Below are 27,783 nucleotides of genomic sequence, written 5' to 3'. Positions count from 1 at the left end.
GAGGTTTTTTCTACTTACTGTATACTTCGCTGATGGCGAAGTAAATCTAGCTATGAGATTATTTTTTAAGCTCTTATTTTGGCTATGCTATTACAGAAAATGTTAGCCATCTCTTTTATAAGGTCTAAAGATTAAATTGTGCGTCCTACAGATTCCTTCATAATAGAATTAGTTTCCTACCTTGAAGAGAATAGAGAAATGAAAGAACAAGTTGGGCTTAGAATAGAGAAATGAGGGAGCAAGTCCTAGATCGCTTGCTGACAATAGCAATATTACATGAATACTTAGCAAACAGTTTCAACCATTAGATAACAACTTAAGAAAACATTTACCGGAAGGTCCAATGCCTTCTATAAATTTTAAGAATCATGTATTTGGAAACACCTCTTAAATATCTAACATGGTGTAGTTTGTTTAACCAGTAAACTTAAGCACAAACATATAAAATATTTTTAGTTTCTTTCTACCAACAAGTATAAAACATATGATGCAGAGATTCAGGTCACACGAATTAAAATGTATCCTTGATTAATTTTAGCAGCTTAAATTTATGGACAATCTTATCTATAAGCCAATTAAAATAAAATTCTTAATAAAATTTTCCCATGTGGACATACAATATGTACACACATATAACCTAACATAATAGACCAATATAGCAATTTTAATAATCGCTTTTAAAATCTTTAACTCTTTTTTGTAGATTGCCAATTGATTTGAATTGCTTTTTGTTTTTAGTAACCTCAGTTAACCATACTCTCTCTCAGTTGGTACTGTTAATACATTATTGGCTTCATCTGTTTACAGAGCCATCCCAAAGTACTGAATACAATAGAAGTGGCTGGAAAAAGTCCATAGGAACCTATAGGAGGACAGCTAAACACAGAACCAACAACGCTTTAGTTTTATGAGTAGCAAATCATATATGACTGTGGATGACAAAAGACTTTAAGTTGCCATGTTTAAAATTATAAACTCATCAACCAACAAGAGGCACTTGCTTACTTCACAGTATTTTTGAAAGCACCTGTAGGATTTTACAGGTATTTAACCCTTTAAGCCTCTGGGGCTTTCTCATTAAGATAACTATCATGTCTAGTAACACAAGATCATTAGACTTTTTAATTCTCAAACATTTGTATTCATAGCATTTTCCATTATAGGAACTTAAAATTTAGTACCATGTCACATCTTGACAGTACTTTAATATAATCCAAATAGCCTGATTAGTTGGTGTCTCTATGAGAGACATAGGTCCTTCGATTGTTTTCAGTTGGGCCCAAACTGGAAAAACCAAAGTCTAAGATTTACTGGAAATTTTAGAGTCCAGATTGTTTGAAACTTTGATTTTTTGAATGCCTGTCAAGAATGCCAAGAAGGCTCAAAATCCAAAATATCCGGTTGAAATAAGATTCCTTAAAATCATGACATAACATAGACCAAATTTGATCATTGTTACAGGTGATTATTCAAATCTTTGAAAATAAGCACATATTTAAATAACCTATAGCTCTTAATAAAAATTCAGCTGTTTTTGAACAATTAGAATTTAACAGACATCAAGAGAACATAATAGATTACTTGAACACATTGCTTTAACAGAGAATCAGATTTTAATTCTATGTCAAAGAGAAATTGAGCTTCCTGTGATCTTTTGCTGTGAGGTTTCCTTCCTTTACCTTCTTTCATATTGGTGACCATGTTTCTGTGTGTAACACATCTTTAAGCTTCTTTTGCAGGGCTGGACGAGTGGCAACAAATTCGTTCAATTTCTGTTTGTTATGAAAAGTCTTTATTTCACCTTCATTCACAAATGAGAGCATTGCAGGATATAATATTCTGGGCTGGCAGTTTTTCTATCTTAGTACCTGGGCTATGTCTCGCCATTCCCTTCTAGCTTGTAGAGTTTCTGATGAGAAGTCTGCTGTGAGTCTAATTGGAGATCCTCTGAGAGTAATCTGACGTTTCTCTCTTGCACATTTTAGGATCTTTTCTTTATGTTTCACTGTGTTGAGTTTGATTACAACATGTCGTGGTGAGGATCTCTTTTGGTCATGTTTATTAGGGGTTCTATGAGCTTCCTGTACTAAGATATCTCTGTCCTTCTCCAAACCTGGGAAATTTTCTGCTAGTATCTCACTAAAAAAGCCTTCTAATCCTTTCTCCCTCTCCATGCTTTCAGGAACTCCTAGAACCCGAATGTTGGGTTTTTCAATAGTATCCTGTAGATTCCCAACAATATTTTTTAGATTTCTAATTTCCTCTTCTTTTCTTTGGTTTGCCTGTTTCCTTTCCTGTTCTCTGTCTTCTAAGTCCGATATTCTTTCTTCTGCTTCACCCATTCTGTTTTTAAGGCTCTCTAATGTGTTTGTCATTTGATCTATTGAATTCTTCATTTCATTTTGATTTCTCTTCACTATCACAGTTTCTTGTTCTACTATTTGTTTTATTTCATTTTGATTCCTCCTTAATATTTCATTTTCACGAGAGAGATTTTCTATCTTGTCCATTAAGGATTTCTGTAATTCAAGAATTTGTTTTTGAGAACTTCTTAATGATCTTACCAATTTTTTGAGATCTGCTTCTTGCATTTCTTCTATCTCATCATCTTCATAATCTTGAATTGGGGTGTCTTTTTCATTTGGGGGCATCATAGTGTCTTCCTTGTTCTTGTTACCTCGGTTTTTGCGTTTGTTGTTTGGCATGTTGGAGATATTTGGTTTCTTCACTGTGGTGTTTTTTCTTGTTATACTGTGGCTCTAGGTTAAGTGGACTGTCTGCTTTCGGTGGAGCCTTAGAGGCTTGAGATGAGTGTGGCCTGGGAGCTCTGTTTGGTTCCTCAGGGTTGAGGGTGTGCCAAAGGTGACACTCCCAGGTTAGGCGTGGTAAATCTCTCTTTCTTTCATTCTTTTTTTATTATTCAAAAGGGAAGTAATTGCACACAGCTGAACGTAATTGGAGGTAATTAGTAGGCGAATGATATACCCACAGGAGCCAGAGATTGGAAGCTCTTTCCCAAGGACCACACAGGAAATCTCTGCTGCCCTCGGTGTGGGCTCCAATTCTCCTGCAGTCTCCCACTGGGTTGCCAAGTTAGATCCTAATCTCCTGTAATTTCACCCCTCCAGAGTCAGGTTTTTCTGCTGGACTCTGGGCCGGTGCAGACCTGAGGTCGCCCTGCTTATGCTGTATGTCCAAAATGGCGCCTGCTCTTTGTCTTGCTCGCCTTTGAGAGGTGAGTAGAGAGAGAGAAAAACTCGTGTCCGTATCGATCACTTTTTTTTTTCTCTCTTCTAGTTAGCCTGGTGAAATTTTCCCCACGGAGTTTCAAGCCTCGTTCCCTCTAGTCTCCTCTTTCCACTTGCCCGCCTGTGTCCCGGGCTATTGAGGTTCGGCTCACCTCGTGTTCCAGCACTCGTGTGTTGAGTCTGCCGCTGGTGTCCCGAACTTGGGCCCCCACGCTCTCCACGCAGGTCCACTGTGAATCACTAGTTCCGGAAGAGTTTCCTCTGCTGTTTCTTCCCCTACTCTTCCTTGAACCTGCAGTATCTCCACTTTTATTAAACTGTCTCTTCCCGGACTATCAGTGTGCTCCCTTCCTATTCCGCCACCTTGCCACTCCTGAACCTTCCTTCTATAATTTCTTCGTCAGTCTGGCTAGAGGTTTGTCAATTTTCTTAATTTTTTCAAACAACCAACTATCAGTGTCACTGATTCTATTGCTTTTCTATTCTCTACTTCATTTATCTATGCTCTTCCTTATTTGCTTCTGCTTTGGGGCTTAGTTTTCTCTTCTATTTCTGATTAAATCAGGTTTAAAGTTGATCTTCAGCCTAATTCTGCAACTATTCAAAGTGGGGTATTGAAGTATCCAACTATTATTTTTAAATTGTCTATTATCCTTTTAGTTTCTGTCAGTTTTTGCTTTGTGTATTTTGTTGTTCTGTTGTTAGTTGTATATATGTTTTTGTCTTCATGATGAATCATCCTGTTGTCATTATAAAATGTTCCTCCTCATCTCTAGCAATACTTTTTGTTTGAAAGTCTGTTTTGTATGGCAGTAATATAGCTTTCTTAAGATTAGTGTATGTATGATATATCCGTTCTCATTTTTTTTTTATTTTCAGTGTATGTGTATCATTGAATTTAAAAAGTTTCTACTATAGATAGCATACAGTTCAATTGTTACACTTTTTTAATTAGAAAGAGAGAGAGAGATCCCATTTGCTGGTTCACTCCCTAAATGCCACAGTGACCATACTGTACCTGAGAGCTGGAAAATCATTCAAGGTATTCCGTTGGGTGGCAGAAATCCAATTATTTGAGTCATCACTGCTGCCTCCTAGTGTCTGCATTAGCAGGAAGGTGGTGTCAAGAGCCAAAGCTGGGTTTTGATCGCAAGTACTCCAGTATGAGACATGGACATCTTAACATATTTTTAATTCTGTGTGACAGTCTCTTCTTCTTGATTGTTTAATCCACTTAATATTATTATATAATAATATATAACATTATGTATGTAGTTGGATTTACATTTGCCATTTTACTTTTTTTAAGATGTTTTACTAAATCCCTGTTTATTGATGGAATTTTGGGGAATTAAATGGCAGCCATTCAACTTTATATAATGAACTACATTCTATTTGATATAGCTGGTGGTCATTTTACTTGTTTTAAGTCTCAGATCTTTTTTTTCTCTATTCCTCCTTTACTGATTTCTTTTGCATTAAGTGAATATTTTCTAATTTAGCATTTTGATTTTATAACTTATTATAATTATTTTATTAGTTGTTATTCTATACCTTACCATATACAGATTAACTTACCAGAATCTCCTTCAGATTTATACTAACTTAATTCTAGTGATACATAGAAGTGGTATACCAATCCTTATTATTCATGGGTTTCATATTTATAAACTGGCCTACTTGCTAAAATGTATTTGTATCCCTAAAATCAGTATATTCCTGGTTATCTTCATTTGTTCTTATGAATTGAAGTTTTCATCCTCAGTCGTTTCCGTAGACCAATATACCCTTGCCTTCCTCATCTCTTTTCGTGGTCTTATTGATATATATATATATATATATATATATATATATATATGTCGTAAGTCTATATGTTTAAGCCAGATATTACATTATATATACTTTAAAGTATATAATTGCTTTTTAAATCAGCTAAGAAAGAAGAAATGAGCATTTATGTGTTCTTTTTATAGTTGTGTGATGAAATTACCAGTTGTTATGAGCTAAATTTTGTCCCCTTAAAAAGATGTGTTGGGGCCAGTGTTGTGGCATAGTGGATTAAGCCACCATTTGTGACATCAGCATCCCATACCAAAGTACCAGTTTGAATCCTTGGCTCTTCTGCTTCCCATCCAGCTTCCTGCTAATGTACCTGAATAAGCAGTGGAAGATTACCCAAGTGCTTGGAACCCTGCCACCCATGAGGAAGGCCTGCATGGAGTTCCTGGCTCCTAGCTTGAGCCTGGCCCAGACGTAGCTGTTGCAGCCACTTAGGGAGTGACCCAGTGGATGAATATCTGATTCTCTCTCTCTCTCTCTCTCTCTCTCTCTCTCTCTCTGCCACTGGGCCTTTCAAATAAATAAATGCATCTTTTTAAAAAAGATTTAAAATAAAAAAAATGCTGGGATTGTAATCCCTAGTACCTCTAAATGTGACCTTATTTGGGATAGGATATAGGTATAATTAGGAGTAAGGTGAGCTCATAATCCAACATGATTGATTTGCTAACAAGAAGAGGGAAATTTGGACACAGAAACAAAGAGGGAAGGTTGTCATGTGAAGATGGTGGCAGACGTTGGAGTAATGCAGCCACAAGACAAGGAATGTCTGCAAGAGGCAAGAAAGGATTTCCTAGAGTCTTCAGAGAGAGCATGTCTCTGCCAACACCTTAATTTCAGACTTCTAGGCCACAGAATCATGAGACAAATTTCTGTTGTTGTAAGCCATGCAGTGTGTGGTTCTTTGTTGTCCTAACCTTAGGAAACAAATATATCAGTTGCTCATTATTTCTCTTTAGTTATTACATTCTCAACTCCAGAATTTCCATTTTTTAACTTTTTAAACTTTTATTTATTTATTATGAAATACAGAGAGACAGAAAGAGCAAGACAAAGAAAGAGCTCCCATCTGCTGGTTCACTCCCCAAGTGTCTGCAACAGGAACCAGGAGCCAAAAGCCCTATCTAGGTCTCCCATGTGAATGGCAGGAACCCAAGTACTTGAGCCATCACCTGCTGCCTCCCAAGGTGTATGTCAGTAGGAAGTTGGAATTGAGCCAAGCTGGGGTGTGAACCCAGGCACTTTGATGTGGGACGTGGAAATCCCCAAGTGGCATCCTTAACAGCTGTGCCAAAAGACAGCCCTTCCCTTTGTTCTGTTAATTAATTCCATCTCCTTATTGATTTTTCTCTATTTTATATGGCATTGTCATCTTATTTTACTACTTTATTCATAATTTTGTTTCGTTCTTTAAACATATTTATAATGATATCTTTGAAGTTTTTGCCTGTTAAATCTAATATCTGGTCATTGTCACTAGTATTTTATGTTGCCTGGCTTTTTTTTTTTTTTGTAATGCATGGTTTATTTCCTGTTTCTTTGCCTGTCTCATACTTTTTTTTGCTGGAAAGTGGATATTTTAGATAATATACTGAAGCAACTCTGAATATCAGTCTCCCCACCTCCAGTCCAGGACTTATTTATGATATTTGCTTATTTACTTGTTTAGTCACAGACTGCGTACTTCAATGCAGTTTCTTTCTACATACTCTCAAAGTGTGAAGTTGATGATTTAGTTCCTCGGGGAGCACAGCCCTGGGATGCCCACAGGGTTTTGGAAGGGCTTACTGTGTCTTTTACCACACCAGACACAAGCAGTAATTCGTACTAGTGGCTAGCTGTTTCAAAAAGTTCCCTAGGGCATTCATTGTTCCATAACTTGATTCAATCATATTTTGGCTCCTTTGGACTGATAATCCTTAGAGCAGTGTTTGAGATTCATTCTGATGCCGAGAGGCTCTGCCTCAGCTCTCTACCTGTTTCTCACCAGGAAACTAGCCAGCCTACAGTTTAGCCTCTAAAGGTGTCCTTCAGAAAGTTCAACGAAAATGGAACTAAGTTTCTTTTGATGCAAAAAAAATTGAAATTCATGCATTTGTTTCATCATACGTACTTTCCATGAACTCTTTGAAGACCCCTTGAATACATGTATTTCTATTTTTTGCACCAAAATGAGCTTATCATTTAATTCCATTTTCCATGAACATTTTAAAGTACTTTCATATCTCCAGTGAGTCTATCATTCTCTTATTACTTTTGACTGTAACCTCCACTGCTTTTTAAAGATTTATTTATTTATTTGAAAGTAGAGAGAAAGTTACACACAGAGAGAGAGAGAAAGAGAGAGAGAGAGAGAAAGAGAGAGAGAGAGAGGGAGAGAAAGAAAGAGAGAAAGGGGGGGGGTATCTTCCACCACTGGTTCACTCCTTACTTGGCCACAATGGCTGGAGCTGCATCAATCTGAAGCCAGGAGCCAGGAGCTTCTTCTGAGTCTCCCATGTAACCTCTACTGTTTTTAAGAGTATACTTAGGGGGCTGGTGCTGTGGCATAGTGGGTAGAAAAAACCATCCCGGGGCTGGCACGGTGGCGCACTAGGTTAATCCTCTGCCTGTGGCGCCGGCATCCCATATGGTTCTAGTCCCGGTTGCTCCTCTTCCAGTCCAGCTCTCTGCTGTGGCCCAGGAGGGCAGTGGAGGATGGGCCCCTGCACCCGCATGGGAGACCAGGAAGAAGCTCCTGGCTCCTGGTTTCAGATCGCCATAGCTCCGGTCGGATCAGTGTAGCGCCAGCCATTGCGGCCATTTGGGGAGTGAACCAACGGAAGGAAGACCTTTCTCTCTGTCTCTCTCTGTCACTGTCTGTAACTCTACCTGTCAAATAAATAAATAAATAAAATATTCAAAAAAAAGAAAAAAAAAACATCCTATATGGGCACCAGTTCGAGTCCCAGATGCTCCACTTGTGATTCAGCTCTCTGCTATGGCCTGGGAAAGCAGTGGAGGAAGGCCCGAGTCCTTGGGCCCTGCACCTGTGTGGGAGACCGGGAGGAAGCACCTGGCTCCTGGCTTCGGATTGGCCCAACTCCAGCCGTCGCAGCCAATTGGAGTGTGAACCAGCGGATGGAAGACTCTCTCTCTCTCTCTCTCTCTCTCTCTCTCTCTCTCTCTTTCTCTCTTTCTCTCTTTCTCTTTCTCTCCCTCCCTCCCTTTCTTTCTCTGTGTAACTCTGACTTTCAAATAAATAAATATATCTCTTTTATAAAAAGTATACTTAGGCTTGGTATTCAAAATGTTCTGTTACAAATGAAGTCAGTTCCTAGTGAGATGATCCGATCTCTCTGTTTTATGGCTTGCTTTCCCCCCATGGAAAAAAAATCTCTGAGCCACACCTCTGGTGCTGGGATCAAAGACATGGTAGGTTTCTAAGTAACCCCCTCACTTTAGGAGCTGAGCGTTCATGGACAGAAAAGCAACAGCTCCAGGTCTGCTTGGATGGCCTTTTCTGGCATGGTGCTTCTGCTCAACAGACCAGGCCAAGAGTGATCACAGCCGTAGTATTTCCAGTGGTGTCATATCTTAGAGCCTTCATCCCCAGGTCAGGCTAGGTGAGAGAAAAGATGAATCAGCTTCTCAGCATCACCCATCTGAAAGGTAGCTGTGGGCAGAATGAGAAATGCTAATATCTTATTCTTGCCGAAAAGATAGTCTCTGGGAGCTGCAGGAGAAGGATCCCTGTATTCTTGGTTGTACCAGTATGAAGTGGAGTTTCTGTCTCCTTACACTGGCAGGGGGGAGAGAGTAAATGAGTCTTGGTTTTAGATACCCCAGAATATCACTCTTTGTTCTGAAATATAGTAGATTTTGGGGGGTAAGTATTTCTTTTAAACCAAGAAATCATAAATGAGGCTAAAATAAAACAATGGCAGTTTTACTATGGTACAAGATAGATTTGAAAAATTGGGAGCTATAAGTTTGGTTAGAAGCCTGGTGTTTCCTCAAGGCAAAAAATGATGGGTTTTTAAAAGAGGAAACAATTGAGTGAGGTGAAATAAGTTGTTTTGAAGAATTTTTTATTGGCCCTGTTAGTTGTCCCACTTGTTTGGGGTGAATTTAGATTGGTACTGGAAGGTCTGTTTGTAGATAATTGGTGGCTAGAGATTATCAGTAAGGAATAACCCTTTTGAAACAGCAACTCTGCAGAAGTTCAGTGGTTGGAAACTGTCATAATCTGTAGTCTTGTAAGCATGTTCATTACAAACAGCAGTCTTTATCTGTAAGTTAGAGATTGTGATACTTTTGTCTGTGAGGCCTGTCAAATGTGATCTCAGAGGCCCACAGGGAAATTTTGCTGCCTCTTGGCCACATTCTTCATTTGCTGTATGCCCTTAGGACCATCCAAGAGACTTAAGCAGTTTTTTTTTAAGTAGACTATTTTATAGATCAATTTTAGGTTCACAGAAAAATTGAGCGAAAAGTACAAAGAGTTCCCATATACCCACCCCATGCACAACCTCCTGCACTTGTTGACATCTCACACCATAGCAGTTTACTTGTTATAGTTGATGAAACTATATTGACACATCATTATCACTGGATGTCCAGAGTTTACACTATGGTACACTCTTGGTATTGGACACTCTATGGTTTTTTGACAAATTATGGCACATACTCTCCATTGTGGTATCATACAGAGTATTTTTCACTGCCTTAAAATCCTCTAAGCTCTGCCATTTTATCCCTGTCCCCACTAATCCTTGGCAACTACATCTTTTTACTGTCTCTGTAGTTTTACATTTTTCTGAATGCCATTTAGTTGAAATTGTACAGTATATAATCTCTTCAGATTCTTTTCTTTCACCTGATAATATGCATTTCAAATTCTTTCATGGCTTTTTTTTTAGTACCAAATAATATTCCATTGTCAGTATGCACCACTGTTTATCCATTTGCTTAGTAATGAACATATTGGTGGCTTCCATGCTTTGACAATTATGAATAAAGCTGCTATAAACATCCATATGCATGTTTTTGTATGGGCATAAGTTTGCAGTTCATTTTGGTAAATACTGAAGAGCACAATTGCTTGATTGTATGGTAACAGTATGTTTAGCTCTGTAAGACACTGCCAAACTGTCTTCCAAATTGGCTGTACCATTTTATATCTCTATCAGCAATGAATAAGAGTCCATATTGTTCTACAACCTCCCCTTTATTTGTTTTTTGTCAGTGATCTGGATTTTGGTCATTCTAATGGGTATGTAGTGGCATCTCATTGTGGTTTTCATTTGAGACTCATCAATGATATCTATAATATGGAACATCTTTTATATGTTTCTTTGCCATCTATAGATCTTCTTTGAGGGAAATGTCTAAGTTTCTTGCTCATTTTAAAATCAGCTTCTTTTTGCCTTGTTAAATATTAAGACTTCTTTGTATTTTTTTTATGATACTCCTCTATCAGATATTTCTTTTGCAAATATTTTGTCCCACTCTGTGGCTTGTCTTTTCATCATGATGACTGTGTCTTTTATAGAGCGGAATTTTTAATTTTAATGAGTCTTGCTTATTAGTCATTTCTTTCATGCATTGCACTTTCGATATTGTATCTAAAGTCACTGCAGTATAAGTTCATAGATTGTAATAAATGTTTTACTTATTTATTTTATTTCTTTCATCATAGTTTTGTAGTTTTCCTCATACAGATCTTGTGTAGATCATGTTAAATTTATACCTAAGTGCTTATTTTTTGGTGTTTGCTAATGTAAATGGTAATGTATTTTTAAAAGCATTTTACTGATGTATTGCTAACATACAAAAGCTGTGCATATTTAATATATACCAGTTGATGAATTTGAGGTAAATACACTCCAACAATATGGAACATTTGACAGATTAGCATGTCATTCTTAAATAGGGGCTATGCTAATCTTCTCTAAATTTTTTCAGTTTTATCGCATGTGCTAGTGAAGCAAACAAAATAGAAATAAGCTTTTAATTTCAAATTCCATTTATTCATTGCTGGTATATAGGAAAGCGATTGACTTTGGTATATTAACCTTATTTTTCTAGCCTTGCTATAATTGTTTAATAGTTCCAGGAGTTTGTCTCTTCTTTCATATTTTCTACATAGATAATCATGTCATCTGTGAACACAGTTTATTTCTTCATTCCCAATTTGTTTACCTTCTATTTTTCATTGCATTAGCTAAGCCTCCAGTAAGACACTGAAAAGCAGTGGTGAGAGGGAACATCCTTACCTTGTTCCTGATCTTAATGGGAAAGCTTTGAGTTTCTCACCATTATGATCTTTGCTATAGGCTTTTTGTAGATGTCCTATATAAAATTGAACATGTCTCCTCTATTCCCAGTTTGCTGAGTTTTTTTGTCATGAATCAATGGGTGTTGGCATTTGCATCAAAAGCTTCTTCTGCATCCATTGACACATTGTGTGATTTTTCTTCCCTGGCCTGTTGATGTGGTGGATTACATTAATTGATTTTTGAAGGACTTTTCTCTTTTTTTCTTTTATAAACTTTTTTTTAGTTCTAAAATTTCTTATTTTTTTGATTTTTTTTAAATGACAGTTCAGACTGTTACTTTGTCTTCCTTTATTTTCAAAGATTTATTTATTTCAAAAACACAAAATCAGAGATGAAAGGAGGAGAGATAGAAAGAGATCTTCTGGCCGGCACCGCGGCTCACTAGGCTAATCCTCCGCCTTGCGGCGCCGGCACACCGGGTTCTAGTCCCCGTCGGGGCACCGATACTGTCCCAGTTGCCCCTCTTCCAGGCCAGCTCTCTGCTATGGCCTGGGAGTGCAGTGGAGGATGGCCCAAGTGCTTGGGCCCTGCACCCCATGGGAGACCAGGAGAAGCACCTGGCTCCTGCCATCGGATCAGCGCGGTGCGCCAGCCACAGCGCGCCTACCGCGGCGGCAATTGGAGGGTGAACCAACGGCAAAAGGAAGACCTTTCTCTCTGTCTCTCTCTCACTGTCCACTCTGCGTGAAAGAAAGAAAGAAAGAAAGAAAGAAAGAAAGAAAGAAAGAAAGAGAGAGATCTTCCATCTTCTGGTTCACAGCAGCCATGTCTGAGCCATGCCAAAGCCAGGAACCAGGAACTCCATCCTGGGCTACCACATGGGTAGCAGGGCCCCAAGTTCTTGGACCATCATCCACTGCCTTCCCAGGAACATACATGGAACTGAATGGGAAGCGGAGCATCCAGGACTCAAACTGGCACTCCAGTATGAGATGCCAGTGTCCCAGGCAGTAACTTAATTTGCCACACCATGACACTAGCTCAGATTTTTGAATGCTGAACCAGTTTTTCTTTTTTTTTTAAAGATTTATTTATTTTATTTGAAAGTCAGAGTTACACAGGGAGAGAAGGAGAGGCAGAGACAGAGAGAGGTCTTCCATCCACTGGTTCACTCCCCAATTGGCAGCAGTGGCTGGAGCTGTGCCAATCAGAAGCCAGGAGCCAGGAGCTTCTTCTGGGTCTTCCGTGCAGATACAGGGGCTCAAGGGCTTGGGCCATCTTCTACTGCTTTCCCAGGCCATCGCTGAAAGCTAGATCGGAAGTGAAGCAGCCAGGACTCGAACCGGTGCCCATATGGGATGCCAGCACTGCAGGCGGCAGCTTTACCTGCTATGCCACAGCACTGGCCCCTGAACCAATTTTTCATACCTAGGATAATCCCAATTGGCTATAATGTATATAGACTCTTGGATTTAATTTTCTAGTATTTTTGAGCATATTACATAAATATTCATGAGAATATTGGTCTGTAGTTTTATATAATGTCTTTGGTTTTGGTATTGAGGTAATCCTGGCTTCACAGAATGAGTCAAAAAGTATTCTGTCTGCTTCTAGCTTTTGGAAAAGTTTATACATAACTTTTTTTGTTCTTAAATATTTGGTAGCATTCACCAGTAAATTTATCTGAACTTGATTCTTTCCACTTTGGAAGGTTATTACTTACAGATTCAATTTCTTTAATCAATATAGATCTGTAAAGATTGTTTTATTATTTTTGGAGAAAATGTTTTAATTTTTAAAAATTTTTATTAATATAAAGAAAACAGATTTCATGAATTCCACAGGTACAATTCCAAAAAGACAACCATACTCCCCTTACTCCCCTGCCCCCCAAAGCTCCCTCCTTCCCTCCCTTCTCTTCATCAGTTTTTGAAAGTTTTTAATCCACTCTATATTCACAGGCTTAATTCGCCACTAATCATATATTCAACAAGTAAAAAGTAGGAACACTGTAGTTCCACAGAGGTATAAACAAATGTTAAAAATGACAGTCACATCCCATAATGTCCATTTCATTCTTATACAATTTTTGTATTGTATATTAACTGCCACATATCAGAGAAAATATATGATACTTGTCTTTTTGAGATTGGCTTATTTCAGTAAGCTTAATGGTTTCCAGTTGTGGCCATTCTGTTTCAAAAGACAGCTGTTCATTCTTTTTATGGCCAAGTAGTATCCCATAATGTATATATACCACATTTTCTTTGTCCAGTCATTGGTTAATGGACATCAGGGTTGGTGCCATATCTTAGCTATTGTGGCTATTGTGAATTGAGCAGCAATAAACACTGGGGTACAAATAACTCTTTCATATGCAGATTTAACTTTGTTTAGGTAAATTCCCAGGAGTGGAATGGCTGGGTCATAAGAGGTATCTATTTTCTGATCTCCTAGGAATCTCTGTACTGCCTTTTATAATGGCTATACTAGTTTACATTCCCACCAACTGTGGCCTAGGGTACCTTTCCCCTATATCATTGCCAGTATTTAATCAGCATTTATGTTTTTTTGATTTTTGGATGATAGCTATTCTAACTGGGGTGAGGTGAAACTTCATTGTGGCTTTTATTTGCATTTCCCTGATGGCTAGTGATCCTGAGCATTTTTTTCATGCGTTTGTTAGCCATTTGTATTTCATCCTTTGAAAAATTCCTATTTATGTCCTTTGCCCCTTTCTTAACTGGATTCTTTGTTTTGTTGTTGACTTTCTTGAGCTCTTATAGATCCTTGATATTGATCCTTTATCAGTTGCATAATTTGAAAATATTTTCTCCTGATCTATAAGTTGCCTCTTCACTTTGTTGGGTGCTCATTTTGCAGTACAGATGCTTTTTAGCTTGATGCATCCTATTTGTCTATTTTTGTCTTTTATTGCCTGTGCATCTGGGGTCTTTTCCAAAAAGTCTTTGCCTACTCCAGTGTCTTTCAGAGTGTCCCTAATGTTTTCTTCTAGTAATTTGATATTAACACGTGATAGATTTAGATCTTTGATCCATTTTGAGTTGATTTGTATGTGAGCTGTAAGATAGGGGTCTTTTTTCATACTTCTGCACAGGTAGATCCAATTATCCGAACACCATTTATTGAAGAAACTATCCATTCTCCAGAAATTGATTGATTAGTTGGTTGTACATGATTGATTTCTGGAGCTTTTGTTCTGTTACACTGGTCTTCATGTCCATTTTTGTGCCAGTACCAGGCCGTTTTGATTACAGTTGCCCTGTAGTATATCTGAAAACCTGGTATTCCAAGTCTCCAGCATTGTTTTTGTCGTATAAGATTACTTTAGCTATTTGGGGTCTCTTGTGTTTCCATATGAATTTTAGCATCAGTTTTTTCTGGATCTGAGAAGAATGTCATTGGTATTTTGATTGAGATCATATTGAATCTGTAAATTGCTTTCAGTACTATGGACATTTTGATGATGTTAATTCTTCTAACACATGATCATTGAATATTTTTCCATTTCTTTATATCTTCTTCTATTTCTTTCTTTAATGTTTTGTAATTTTCATTGTAGAGACCTTTCATATCCTTGGTTCAATTTATTCCAAGGTATTGAAAATTCTTTGTAGTTATTGTGAATGGGACTGATCTTACAAGTTCTTTCTCTGCTATGGCATTGTTTGTGTAAATAAAGGCTATTGATTTTTTAAAATATTTATTTATTTATTTGAAAGTCAGAGTTACACAGAGAGAAGAGAGGCAGAGAGAGAGAGAGAGAGGGAGAGAGAGAGGGAGAGAGAGAGAGAGAGAGAGGTCTTCCATCCACTGGTTCACTCCCCAAATGGCCACAATGACTGGAGCTGTGCCGAACTGAAGCCAGGAGCCAGGAGCTTCTTCTGGGTCTCCCACGCGGGTGCAGGGGCCCAAGGACTTGGGCCATCTTCTACTGCTTTCCTAGGCCATAGCAGAGAACTGGATCAGAAGTGGAACAGCCGGGTCTCAAACTGGCGCCCATATGAGATGCCGACACTTCAGGCCAGGGCGTTAACCCACTGTGCCACAGTGCCTGCCCCACGGCTATTGATTTTTGTGTCTTGATTTTATGCCCTGAAACTTTACCAAACTCCAGTTCCGATAGTGTCTTTTTTGAGGGGTGAGAGGCTTGAAATATTTTTTCTTAAAAATTTTCATTTAAAGGGCCGACACTATGGCATAGTGGACTGGACTTCTGCCTGCAGCGCTGGCATCCCATATGGGTGCTGGTTGTAGTCCAGGCTGCTCCTCTTCCTATCCAGCTCTCTGCTGTGGCCTGGGGGGCAGTGGAGGATGGCCCAAGTGCTTGAGCCTCTGCACCCACGTGGGAGATCTGGAGGAGGCTTCTCACTCCTGGCTTCCGATTGGCCCAGCCCCAGACATCGTGGTTATTTGGGGAGTGAGCCAGCAGATGGAGGACCTTTCTCTCTGTCTCTCCCTCTCTGTCTGTGACTCGACCACTCAATAAATTGATAAAATCTTTAAAACATATTTCATTTACGTTATACAAATTTCATGTATTTCATATATATAGATTCAGGGCCATAGTGACACATTCTACCCCATCTTTCTTCCCGCTCAGGATCCCATCCTTCTTCCTCTCTCTCTTATTTCCAATAATTGACTTTTACATAAATCTATTTTCTGTTTACTTTATGCTTGTAAGATTAACCTTGACAGTTATGTCCATGGGGTCTGTAGTGATGATCCCTTTTTTCTTTGTGTGTTTTTTTTTTTTTGACAGGCAGAGTTAGACAGTGAGAGTGAGAGACAGAGAGAAAGGTCTTCCTTCTGTTGGTTCACTCCCCAAATGGCTGCTACAGCCGGTGCACTGTGCCGATCGAAAGCCAGGAGCTAGATGCTTCGTCCTAGTCTCCCATGTGGGTGCAGGGCCCAAGCACTTGGGCCATCCTCCACTGCCCTCCCGGGCCAAAGCAGAGAGCTGGACTGGAAGAGGAGCAACCAGGACAGAATCTGGTGCCCCAATTGAGACTAGAACCCGGGGGACCAGTGCCGCAGGAGGAGGATTAGCCAAGTGAGCCGTGGCTCTGGCCCCCTTTTTCTTTGTGATATTAACAATTTATTTCCTCTTTCTGTTTTTTAGTTTTCCTGGCTAGAGCTTATTGATTTTATTGATCTTTTCAAAATATTAGCTTGTGGTTTTGTTGATTTTCTCTTAATAAGTGGTATTTTCATTTTCATTTAGTTCCATAGTTTCCATTTCTCTGGAGAGTTTTGATCCATGTGTTATTAAAAATGCATTGCTTAACCTCTGAGTATTTGGGACATCTTTCAGATATCTGTTATTGATTTACAGTTTAAATTCATTATAGTCTGAGATCAGACTTTTTGTGACTTCTGCTCCTTCAAACTTGTTACCGTGTGTTTTATGTTCCATAAGAGAATATTAACTAACTGTAGTTAGACTTATCCTCATGAGACCCCCAACAAATAATCCATTAAGTTCATGTTTTTCTTCCTCTGCATTGGTTTCTGCTCATGAGTTTCTGCTTCATATCTGTCTCTAGTTTTGAGAGCATTGGTTTGCCTTGTGACCTCACTTATCTGATAGATCTAAGAAGAATTGTTGATTTTTTTTGGTGTGGATTGGTGATTTTTAAGCTTCTGTATTCTGAGCCAGAAACTGGAAGTCAATGATTGGAGTTTTAAAAATAATTTTCCCGGTCGGCACCGTGGCTAGGCTAATCCTCCGCCTGTGGCGCCAGCACCCCGGGTTCTAGTCCCGGTCAGGGCGCCGGATTCTGTCCCAGTTGCTCCTCTTCCAGTCCAGCTCTCTGCTGTGGCCCGGGAGGGCAGTGGGGGATGACCCAAGTGCTTGGGCCCTGCACCCACATGGGAGACCAGGAGGAAGCACCTGGCTCCTGGCTTTGGATCGGCGCAGTGCGCTGGCCATGGTGGCCATTTGGGGGGTGAACCAATGGAAGGAAGACCTTTATCTGTCTCTCTGTCTAACTCTGCCTGTCAAAAAAAAAATAATTTTCCCCAGTTTTGCTAGGGAGTTGGTTCCCAGAGCTCCTCATATTGTCCTGTCAGAAGTGGAGCCTGACATTTCATTTCATTGTTGCTGAATAATGTTCCATCGTATAACTAACACCACACTGTATTTATCCATTCACTGGATGATACACTTTGGGTTGCTTCCACTTTTTGGTTACTATGGATAATGCTGCTGTGAATATTTATGTAATATGAGCTATGTCTGCTGTTTAGTGATTGCATCCTTTGAAGCACAAAGTTTTAAATTTTGATGAAGTCCAACTTCTCAATCATCTCTTTTTTTGCCTGTGGTTTTGGTGTCATATGTTAGAAATAAGTTTCTACCCCAATAACATGAAGATTTAGTTCTGTTTTATTCTAAGAATTTTATACTTTAAATTTTTGCATTTAGTCTATAATATTTTCTTGGTTTTTGGTGTATAGGGCCAGGTCGGGGCCCTGCTTCATTCTTCTGCCTGTGGCTATCCAACTGTTCAGAATCATTTGTTGAAGACTCTCTTTTTCGTATTTAATTGTCGTGAAAACTTTGTCAAAATTTAATTGACCATAATTTTATGATTTATTTGTGATCTCTCAGTTTTGTTCAACTGATCTATATATCTAGTCTTGTATTAGTACCACACTGTCTTGATTATTGTCGCTGCAGTTTGAAGTGTGAGTCCCCTAACTATGCTATTCTTTTTCAAGAATGTTCTGGTTATTCTGGTTCACTTTCATTTCCATATGGATTAAAGAATCAGGTTGTCAATTTTTGTAAATAAAGATTGTGAAAATTTTCATAGTGATTGCTTTGGTTTTATAGATCAGTTTAGAGAGTAACGCCATTTTAACAAATATTAAATTTTCTAATATAAGTGCATGAACATGGAATTCCTTCCCATTTATTTATATCTGCTTTAATTTCTTTCAGAGTTTTATAGTTTGGGAGTATAAATTTTTTACTTCTTATGTTGAATTTATCATTACTTTGTTCTTTTTGATACTCTTGTAAATCGAATTGTTTACTTATTTTCATTTTCAAATTGTTCATGTTCATATATAGAAATATAAATTTTGATATATTAATCAGGTATCCTGCAAACTTGTTTAATTTATATATTCTAATTAATTTTAGTGGTGCTTTTAGGGTTTCCTATATGCAAGATTATATGATAGGCAAATAGAGGTAGTTATACACCAGATTCTTTCCAATATGAATGTCTTTTCTTTTCTACCTAATTACTCAGCCTTACAACATTGAACAGAAGTGATGAGAGCAAATGTCTATATCTTAGGGAAAGGCTTTCAGTTCTTCACCATTAATTTTGGTGTTAGCTGTGTGTTTGTGTGTGTGTGTTTTTGACAGGCAGAGTGGACAGTGAGAGAGAGAGACAGAGAAAAAGGTCTTCCTTTTTGCTGTTGGTTCACCCTCCAATGACCGCTGCGGTCGGCGCATCGTGCTGATCTGAAGCCAGGAGCCAGGTGCTTCTCCTGGTCTCCCATGCGGGTGCAGGGCCCAAGGACTTGGGCCATCCTCCACTGCACTCCTGGGCCATAGCAGAGAGCTGGCCTGGAAGAGGGGCAACCAGGACAGAATCCGGCGCCCCAACCGGGACTAGAACCCGGTGTGCCGGCGCCACAAGGCGGAGGATTAGCCTGTTAAGCCACAGCGCCGGCCAACTGTTGTTTTTTAATAGATGCCCTTTATCCAGTGAGGAAGGTTCCTTCTATTCCTAGTATGTTCAGGTTTTTTTTAATCATAGAAAGTTGTTAGATTTTGTCAGATACTTCTTCCAAACTGTTGAAATGATCATATGGCTTTGATTCTTTATTCTAATAAAATTTTATTAGTTTTCAGATATTAAACCTATCTTAATTATTTCCTGGGATAAATCTCATTTGTTCATGGAGTATAGTCTTTTCTATTTTTTTTTTATTTGACATGTAGAGTTATAGACAGAGAGAGAGAGAGAGAGACAGAGAGAAAGGTCTTCCTTCCGTTGGTTCACCCCCCAAATGGCCGCCATGGCCGGCGCTGCACCAATCCAAAGCCAGGAGCCAGGTGCTTTTTCCTGGTCTCCCATGCGGGTGCAGGGCCAAAGCACTTGGGCCATCCTCCACTGCACTCCCGGGCCACAGCAGAGAGCTGGACTGGAAGAGGAGCAGCCGGGACTAGAACCCAGTACCCATATGGGATGCCAGCACCGCAGGCAGAGGATTAACCAAGTGAGCCACGGCGCCAGCCCCGTCTTTTCTATTTTGTTACTGTATGTCTGCTGGTATTTAGTTGAGGACTTTTGTGTCTGTATTCATAAGGGATGTAGGTCTGTAGTTTTCTTGTGATGTTATTTTATGGCTTTAATATCAGGATAATGCTGATATCGTAGAATGAGTTTGAAAGAGTTTGCTTCTCCTCTTAGATTTTCTGGAAGAATTTGTTAAGGTGTGGTGTTAATTTTTAAGTTAATTTATTTACTTATACATTTTTATTTGAAAGACAGAGATAGATGGTAGTAGGGGAGGCATACCTTCCACGTGGTGGTTCACTCCCCCAAAGCCCACAACAACTGAGACTAGGTAAAACCAAAGCCAGAAACTACAAATTTAATCCACGTATCCCACACAGGTGGTGAGACTCAAATACTTGGACCATTATCTACTGCCTCCAAATAACAGAGAGCTAAATCTGAGGGAGAGATGAAAGTGACATTGGTTGTGGGTATCCCAAGAGATAGCTAAAACCTCTTGCACCACAACACTTGCTCTGCATTGTTGTTAATTTTCTTAAGATGTGTTTATTTATTTAAAAGGCAGAGTGAGAAAGTGAGAGGGAAAAACAGAAGAAGAGAGAGACTGATCTTCCACCCACTGGTTTATCCCCCAAATGCCCAAAACAGGCAGAGCTGAGCCAGGCCAAAACCAGGAGTCTGGAACTCCATCCGAGTCTCCCATGTCAGTGGCAGGGACCCGAGTATTTGGGCCATCATCTGCTGCCTCCCAGGTGCATAGGGAGGAAGCTGGAACCAGAAACCAAAATGGCACTTGGATAAGACATGCAGGTGTCCTGGGCAGCGGCTTAACATGCTATTCCACAACACCTTACCACAGTGTTAAGCTTTTTTTTTTTAAGATTTTTATTTATTTATTTGACAGGTAGAGTTACAGAGAGAGAGAGAGAGAGAGAGAGAGAGAGAGAGAAAGGTCTTCTTTCCATTGGTTCACTCCCCAAATGGCTGCTATGGCCGGAGCTACGCTGATCCGAAGCCAGGATCCAGGAGCTTCCTCCTGGTCTCCCATATGGGTGCAGGGGCCCAAGCACTTGGGCCATCCTCCACTGCCCTCCTGGGCCACAGCAGAGAGCTGGACTGGAAGAGGAGCAACCGGGACTAGAACCGGCACCCATATGGGATGCTGGTGCCTCCAGCGGAAGATTAACCTAGTGTGCCACCACGCCAGCCCCCATAGATACAATTCTTTTTTTCTTTAACTTTTATTTAGTAAATATAAATTTCCAAAGTACAGTTTATGGATTTCAATGGCTTCCCCCCCCCATAACTTCCCTCCCACTTGCACCCCTCCCATCTCCCGCTCCCTCTCCCATTCCATTCACATCAAGATTTATTTTCAATTTTCTTTATATACAGATTGATTTAGTATATATTAAGTAAAGGTTTCATCAGTTTGCACCCACACAGAAACACAAAGTGTAAAATACTGTTTCAGTACTAGATATAGCATTACTTCACATTGGACAAAACATTAAGGACAGATCCCACATGAGACGAAAGTACACAATGACTCCTGTTGTTGGCTTAACAATTTGACACTCTTGTTTATGCCGTCAGTAATCTCCCTAGGCTCTAGTCATGAGTTGCCAAGGCTATGGAAGCCTTTTGAGTTCGCCGACTTTGATCTTATTCACACAGGGTCATAGTCAAAGTGGAAGTTCTCTCCTCCCTTCAGAGAAAAGTACCTCCTTCTTTGATGGCCCCGTTCTTTCCACTGGGATCTCACTCGCAGAGATCTTTCATTTACGTCTTCTTTTTTTTTTCCAGAGTGTCTTGGCTTTCCATGCCTTAAATACTCTCATGGGCTCTTCAGCCAGATCCGAATGCCTTAAGGGCTGATTCTGAGGCCAGAGTGCTGTTTAGGACATCTGCCATTCTATGAGTCTGCTGTGTCTCCCACTTCCCATGTTGGATCATTCTCTCCCTTTTTTATTCTATCAGTTAGTATTAGCAGACACTAGTCTTGTTTGTGTGATCCCTTTGACTCTTGGACCTATCAGTGTGATCAATTGTGAACTGAAATTGATCACTTGGACTAGTGAGATGGCATTGGTACAGGCCACCTTGATGGGATTGTATTGGAATCCCCTGGAACGTTTCTAAATCCACCATTTGGGGCAAGTCCGATTCAGCATGTCCCAAATTGTACATCTCCTCCCTCTCTTATTCCCACTCATATATTTAACAGGGATCAATTTTCAGTTAAATTTAAATACCTAAGAATAATTGTGTGTTAATTACAGAGTTCAACCAATAGTACTAGAACAAAAAAATACTAAAAAGGATAAAGTATTACATTGTACATCAACAGAGACAAGGGCTGATCAAGTCACTGTTTCTCATAGTGTCCATTTCACTTCAACAGATTTCCCCTTTGGTGCTCAGTTAGTTGTCGCTGATCAGGGAGAACATATGATATTTGTCCCTTTGGGACTGGCTTAATTCACTCAGCATGATGTTTTCCAGATTCCTCCATCTTGTTGCAAATGAACAGATTTCATTTTTTTGACTGATGTATAGTATTCTATAGAGTACATGTCCCATAATTTCTTTATCCAGTCTACTGTTGATGGGCATTTGGGTTGGTTCCAGGTCTTAGCTATTATGAAGTGAGCTGCAATAAACACTAAGGTGCAGACAGCTTTTTTGTTTGCCAGTTTAATTTCCTTTGGGTAAATTCCAAGGAGTGGGATGGCTGGGTTGTATGGTAGGGTTATATTCAGGTTTCTGAGGAATCTCCAGACTGACTTCCATAGTGGCTTAACCAGTTTGCATTCCCACCAATAGTGGGTTAGTGTCCCTTTTTCCCCACATCCTCTCCAGCATCTGTTGTTGGTAGATTTCTGAATGTGAGCCATTCTCACTGGGATGAGGTGAAACCTCATTGTGGTTTTGATTTGCATTTCCCTGATTGCTAGTGATCTAGAACATTTTTTCATGTGCCTGTTGGCCATTTGGATTTCCTCTTTTGAAAAATGTCTATTGCAGTCCTTGGCCCATCTGTTAAGTGGGTTGTTTGTTTTGATGTTGTGGAGTTTCTTGATTTCTTTGTAGATTCTGGTTATCAAACCTTTATCTGTTGCATAGTTTGCAAATATTTTTTCCTATTCTGTCGGTTGCCTCTTCACTTTCCTGACTGTTTCTTCAATTTGATGCAATCCCAAATGTTATTTTTGGCTTTGACTGCCTGTGCTTCCGGGGTTTTCTCCAAGAAGTCTTTGCTGGTAGCTATATCTTGCAGGGTTTCTCCAATGCTCTCTAATAATTTGATGGTGTCGGGTCGTAGATTTATGTCTTTAATCATGTTGAGTGGATTTTTGTGTAAGGTGAAAGGTAGGGTTCTTGCTTCATGGTTCTGCACGTGGAAATCCAGTTTTCCCAGCACCGTTTGCTGAATAGACTGTCCTTACTCCAGGGATTGGTTTTGGATCCTTGATCAAATATAAATTGGCTGTAAATGTTTGGATTGATTTCTGGTGTTTCTATTCTGTTCCATCGGTCTATCCATCTGTTTCTGTACCAGTACCATGCTGTTCTGATAACAACTGCCCTGTAGTATGTCATGAAATCTGGTATTGTGATGCCTCCAGCTTTGTTTTTGTTGTACAAGATTGATTTAGCTATTCGAGGGCTCCTGTGTCTCCATATGAATTTCAGAATCATTTTTTCCAGATCTGAGAAGAATGTCTTCAGTATTTTGATTGGTATTGCATTGAATGTATAAATTGCTTTTGGGAGAATGGACATTTTGAGGATATTGATTCTTCCCATACATGAACATGGAAGATTTTTCCATTTTTTTGGTATCCTCTTCTATTTCTTTCTCTAAGGTTTTGTAATTTTCATTGTAGAGATCTTTAATGTCCTTGATTAAGTTTATTCCAAGGTATTTGATTGTTTTTGTAGCTAATGTGAATGGGATTGATCTTAGAAGTTCTTCCTCAGCCGCGGCATTGCCTGTGTTGATTTTTGTGCATTGATTTTATATCCTGCTACATTGCCAAACTCTTCTATGAGTTCCAATAGTCTCTTAGTAGAGTTCTTTGGATCCCCTAAGTAAAGAATCATATCATCTGCAAAGTGGGATAGTTTGAGTTCTTCCTGCCCAATTTGTATCCCTTTAATTTCTTTTTCTTGCCTAATATCTCTGGCTAAAACTTCGAGAACTACATTGAATAGCAGTGGTGAGAGTGGGCATCCCTGTCTGGTACCAGATCTCAGTGGAAATGATTCCAACTTTTCCCCATTCAATGGGATGTTGGCCATGGGTTTTTCATAAATTGCTTTGATTTTATTGAGGAATGTTCCTTCCATACACAGTTTGCTTATAGTTTTCATCATGAAATGGTGTTGTATTTTATCATATGCTTTTCTGCGTCTATTGAGATAATCATCTGGTTTTTCTTCTGCAGTCCATTAATGCGATGTATCACATTGATTGTTTTGCGAACATTAAACCATCCCTGCATACCGGGGATAAATCCCACTTGGTCTGGGTGGATGATCTTTCTGATGTGTTGTTGCATTCTATTGGCCAGAATTTTATTGAGGATTTTTGCATCTATGTTCATCAGGGATATTGGTCTGTAATTTTCTTTCTTTCTTTCTTTCTTTTTTTGACAGGCAGAGTGGACAGTGAGAAACAGAGACAGAGAGAAAGGTCTTCCTTTTGCCGTTAGTTCACCCTCCAATGGCCGCCACGGCCAGCGCGCTGCGGCCGGCGCACCGCGCTGATCCAAAGCCAGGAGCCAGGTGCTTCTCCTGGTCTCCCATGGGGTGCAGGGCCCAAGCACTTGGGCCATCCTCCACTGCACTCCCTGGCCACAGCAGAGAGCTGGCCTGGAAGAGGGGCAACCGGGACAGAATCCGGCGCCCCGACCGGGACTAGAACCGAGTGTGCCGGCGCCACAAGGTGGAGGATTAACCTATTGAGCCGCGGCGCCGGCTTGTAATTCTCTTTCAATGCTGCATCTTTTTCCGGCTTAGGAATTAAGGTGATGTTGGCTTCATAGAAGAATTTGGGAGGATTCCCTCTTTTTCGATTTTTCTGAATAGTTTGAGAAGAATTGGAGTTAGTTCTTTAAATGTCTTAGAGAATTCAGCAGTGAATCCATCTGGTCCTGGGCTTTTCTTTGTTGGGAGGGCCTTTATTACTGTTTCAATTTCTGTCTCAGTTATGGGTCTGTTTAGGTTTTCTATGTCTTCCTGGTTCAATTTAGGTAGGTTGCATGTGTCCAGGAATCTATCCATTTCTGATAGATTTCCCTGTTTGCTGGCATACAAGTCCTTGTAGTAATTTCTGATGATTCTTTTTATTTCTGTGGTGTCTGTTGTTACGTTTCCTTTTTCATCTCTGATTTTATTGATTTGGGTCTTTTCTTTTTTTTAGTTAGTTGGGCCAATCAGTTGGCTGATTTTTTGTAATTTTTTTTATTCAATTCTGTTGATTTCTTCTCTGATTTTAATTATTTCTCTTCTCCTACTAGCTTTGGGTCTGGTTTGCTGCAGATTTTCTAGATCCTTGAGGTGAATTGAAAGCTCATTTATGTGGTGCCTTTACAATTTCTTGATGTAGGCACCTATTGTTATAAATTTTCCTCTTAACACTGCTTTTGCTGTATCCCATAAGTTTTGGTATATTGTGCTGTTATCCTCATTTACTTCCAGAACGTTTTTGATTTCTCCTTTGATTTCTTCTATGACCCAGTGTTCATTCAGGAGCATGTTGTTCAATCTCCATGTGTTTGAATTTGCTCTAGGGATTCCTGAGTTGCTAATTTCCAACTTCATCCCTCTATGGTCTGAGAAGCTGCATCATATGACTCTAATTCTTTTGAATTTGCTGAGACTTGCTTTATGGCCTAGTATGTGGTCAATCCTAGAGAAGATTCCATGTACTGCTGAGAAGAATGTAAATGCTTTATGTGTAGGATGAAAAGTTCTGTAGATATCTGTTAGATCCATTTGGGCTATAATGTCATTTAAATCTACTGTATCCTTGTTGATCTTCTGTCCTGTTGATCTGTCTATTTCTGAGAGTGGAGTATTGATGTCCCCCAGTACTATTGTGTTGGAGTCTAAGTCTCCCTTTAAGTCCCTTAACAAATCTTTTAAATAAACCGGTGCCCTGTAATTAGGTGCATATACATTGATAATCGTTATATCTTCCTGTTGAATGGATCCCTTAATCATTATATAGTGCCCCTCTTTGTCTGTCTTAACATTTTTTGTGGTAAAGTTTATGTTGTGTGATATTAAGATGGCTACACCCTCTCTTTTTTCATTTCTGTTGGCATGGTATATCTTTTTCCAGCCTTTCACTGTCAGTCTGTATGCATCTTTGTTGGAAAGATGTGTTTCTCGCAAGCAGCAAAAGGATGGGTTTTGTTCCTTAACCCAATCAGCCAATCTGTGTCTTTTAACTGGACAGTTCAGGCCATTAACATTCAATGTGACTATTGAGAAGGAGTAACTTTGCCCTGTCATTTGCCAAAGATATTTTCTAGTATATGCTTTGAACTTCCTGTGATTCTTTGCTGTGAGGTTTTCTTCCTTTACCTTATTTCATATTGATGACCATGTTTCTGTGTTTCTGTGTGTAACACATCTTTAAGCTTCTTTTGCAGGGCTGGACGAGTGGCAACAAATTCTTTCAATTTCTGTTTGCTGTGAAAGGTCTTTATTTCACCTTCATTCACAAATGAGAGCTTTGCAGGATATAATATTGTGGGCTGGCAGTTTTTCTCTCTTAGTACCTGGCCTATATCTCGCCATTCCCTTCTAGCCTGTAGGGTTTCTGCTGAGAAGTCAGCTGTGAGTCTAATTGGAGATCCTCTGAGAGTAATCTGGCGTTTCTCTCTTGCACATTTTAGGATCTTTTCTTTGTGTTTCACTGTGGTGAGTTTAATTACGACGTGTCATGGTGAGGATCTCTTTTGGTCATGTTTACTAGGGGTTCTATGAGCTTCCTGTACTAGGATGTCTCTGTCCTTCTCCAAACCTGGGAAGTTCTCTGCAAGTATCTCACTAAAAAGGCCTTCTAATCCTTTCTCCCTATCCATGCCTTCAGGAACTCCTAAAACCCAAATGTTGCGTTTTTTAGTAGTATCCTGTAGATTCCCAACAATATTTTTTAGATTTCTGATTTCTTCTTCTTTTCTTTGATTTGACTGTTTCCTTTCCTGTTCTCTGTCTTCTAATTCCAATATTCTCTCTTCTGTTTCACTGACTCTGTTTTTAAGGCTCTCTAATGTGTTTGTCATTTGATCTATTGAGTTCTTCATTTCATTTTGATTTCTCTTCACTACCACACTTTCCTGTTCTACTAGTTTCTGCGTTTCATTTTGATTCCTCCTTATGATTTCATTTTCTCGAAGGAGATTTTCTATCCTGTCCAGTAAGGATTTCCGTACCTCAAGCATTTGTTTTTGAAAACTTCTAATTGTTCTTATCATAAATTTTTTGAAACCCGTATCTTGCATTTCTTCCATCTCATCATCTTCATAATCTTGGCTTGGGGTGTCTTGTTCATTTGGGGGTGTCATAATGTCTTCCTTGTTCTTGTTCCCTCGGTTTCTGCATTTGTTGCTTGGCATTGTGGAGATATCCTTTGGATTCTTCTTCCCTTGCTATGGTGTTTTTTCTTGTTATGCTATGACTGTATTAATTGGACTGTCTGCTTTTTATGGTGCCTTGGAGGCTTGAGATGGGTGTGGCCTGAGAGCTCTGTTTGGTTCCTCAGGGTTAAGGGTGTGCCAAAGGTGACACTCCCAGGTTAGGCATGGTAAATCTCTCTCTCTCTCTCTCTCTCTCTCTCTCTCTTTCTTTCTTTCTTTCTTTGATTCAGAAGGTAAGTAATTCCACACAGCTGAGAGGAATTGAAGGTAGTTAGCAGGTGAATGATATACCCACAGGAGCCAGAGATCGGAAGCTCTTTCCCAAGGACCACACAGGGAATCTGTGCTGCCCTCAGTGTGGGCAGAAATTCTCCTGCAGTCTCCCACTGGGTTGCCAAGCTTACCGAATTGTAGCGTCTCTGGAGAGTACTCACGTGAATTCCGTGAGTTCTCTCCCCCACCGTCTCTTTTTTCACGTCTCAGTTCATTAGCA

At 39.6% G+C, this 27,783-nt stretch overlaps 1 protein-coding gene and 1 non-coding gene across 3 annotated transcripts in view; one reads left to right on the top strand and one right to left on the bottom strand.

Moving 5' to 3' along the window:
* NHSL2 (NHS like 2) overlaps window positions 1-27,783 on the top strand; it is a 313,196-nt gene that overhangs the window by 68,269 nt on the left and 217,144 nt on the right. The window lies entirely within an intron of this gene.
* LOC133753874 (U6 spliceosomal RNA) lies at window positions 10,957-11,059 on the bottom strand. Its single transcript, XR_009865113.1, has one exon. It is a non-coding gene; the product is annotated as a U6 spliceosomal RNA (small nuclear RNA).

Source organism: Lepus europaeus, chromosome X (genome assembly GCF_033115175.1).
Source record: "Lepus europaeus isolate LE1 chromosome X, mLepTim1.pri, whole genome shotgun sequence".
Lineage (NCBI taxonomy): Eukaryota > Metazoa > Chordata > Mammalia > Lagomorpha > Leporidae > Lepus > Lepus europaeus.
The sequence above is the reverse complement of the archived record's forward strand: the minus strand, read 5'-3'. Positions and strand labels throughout refer to the sequence as shown.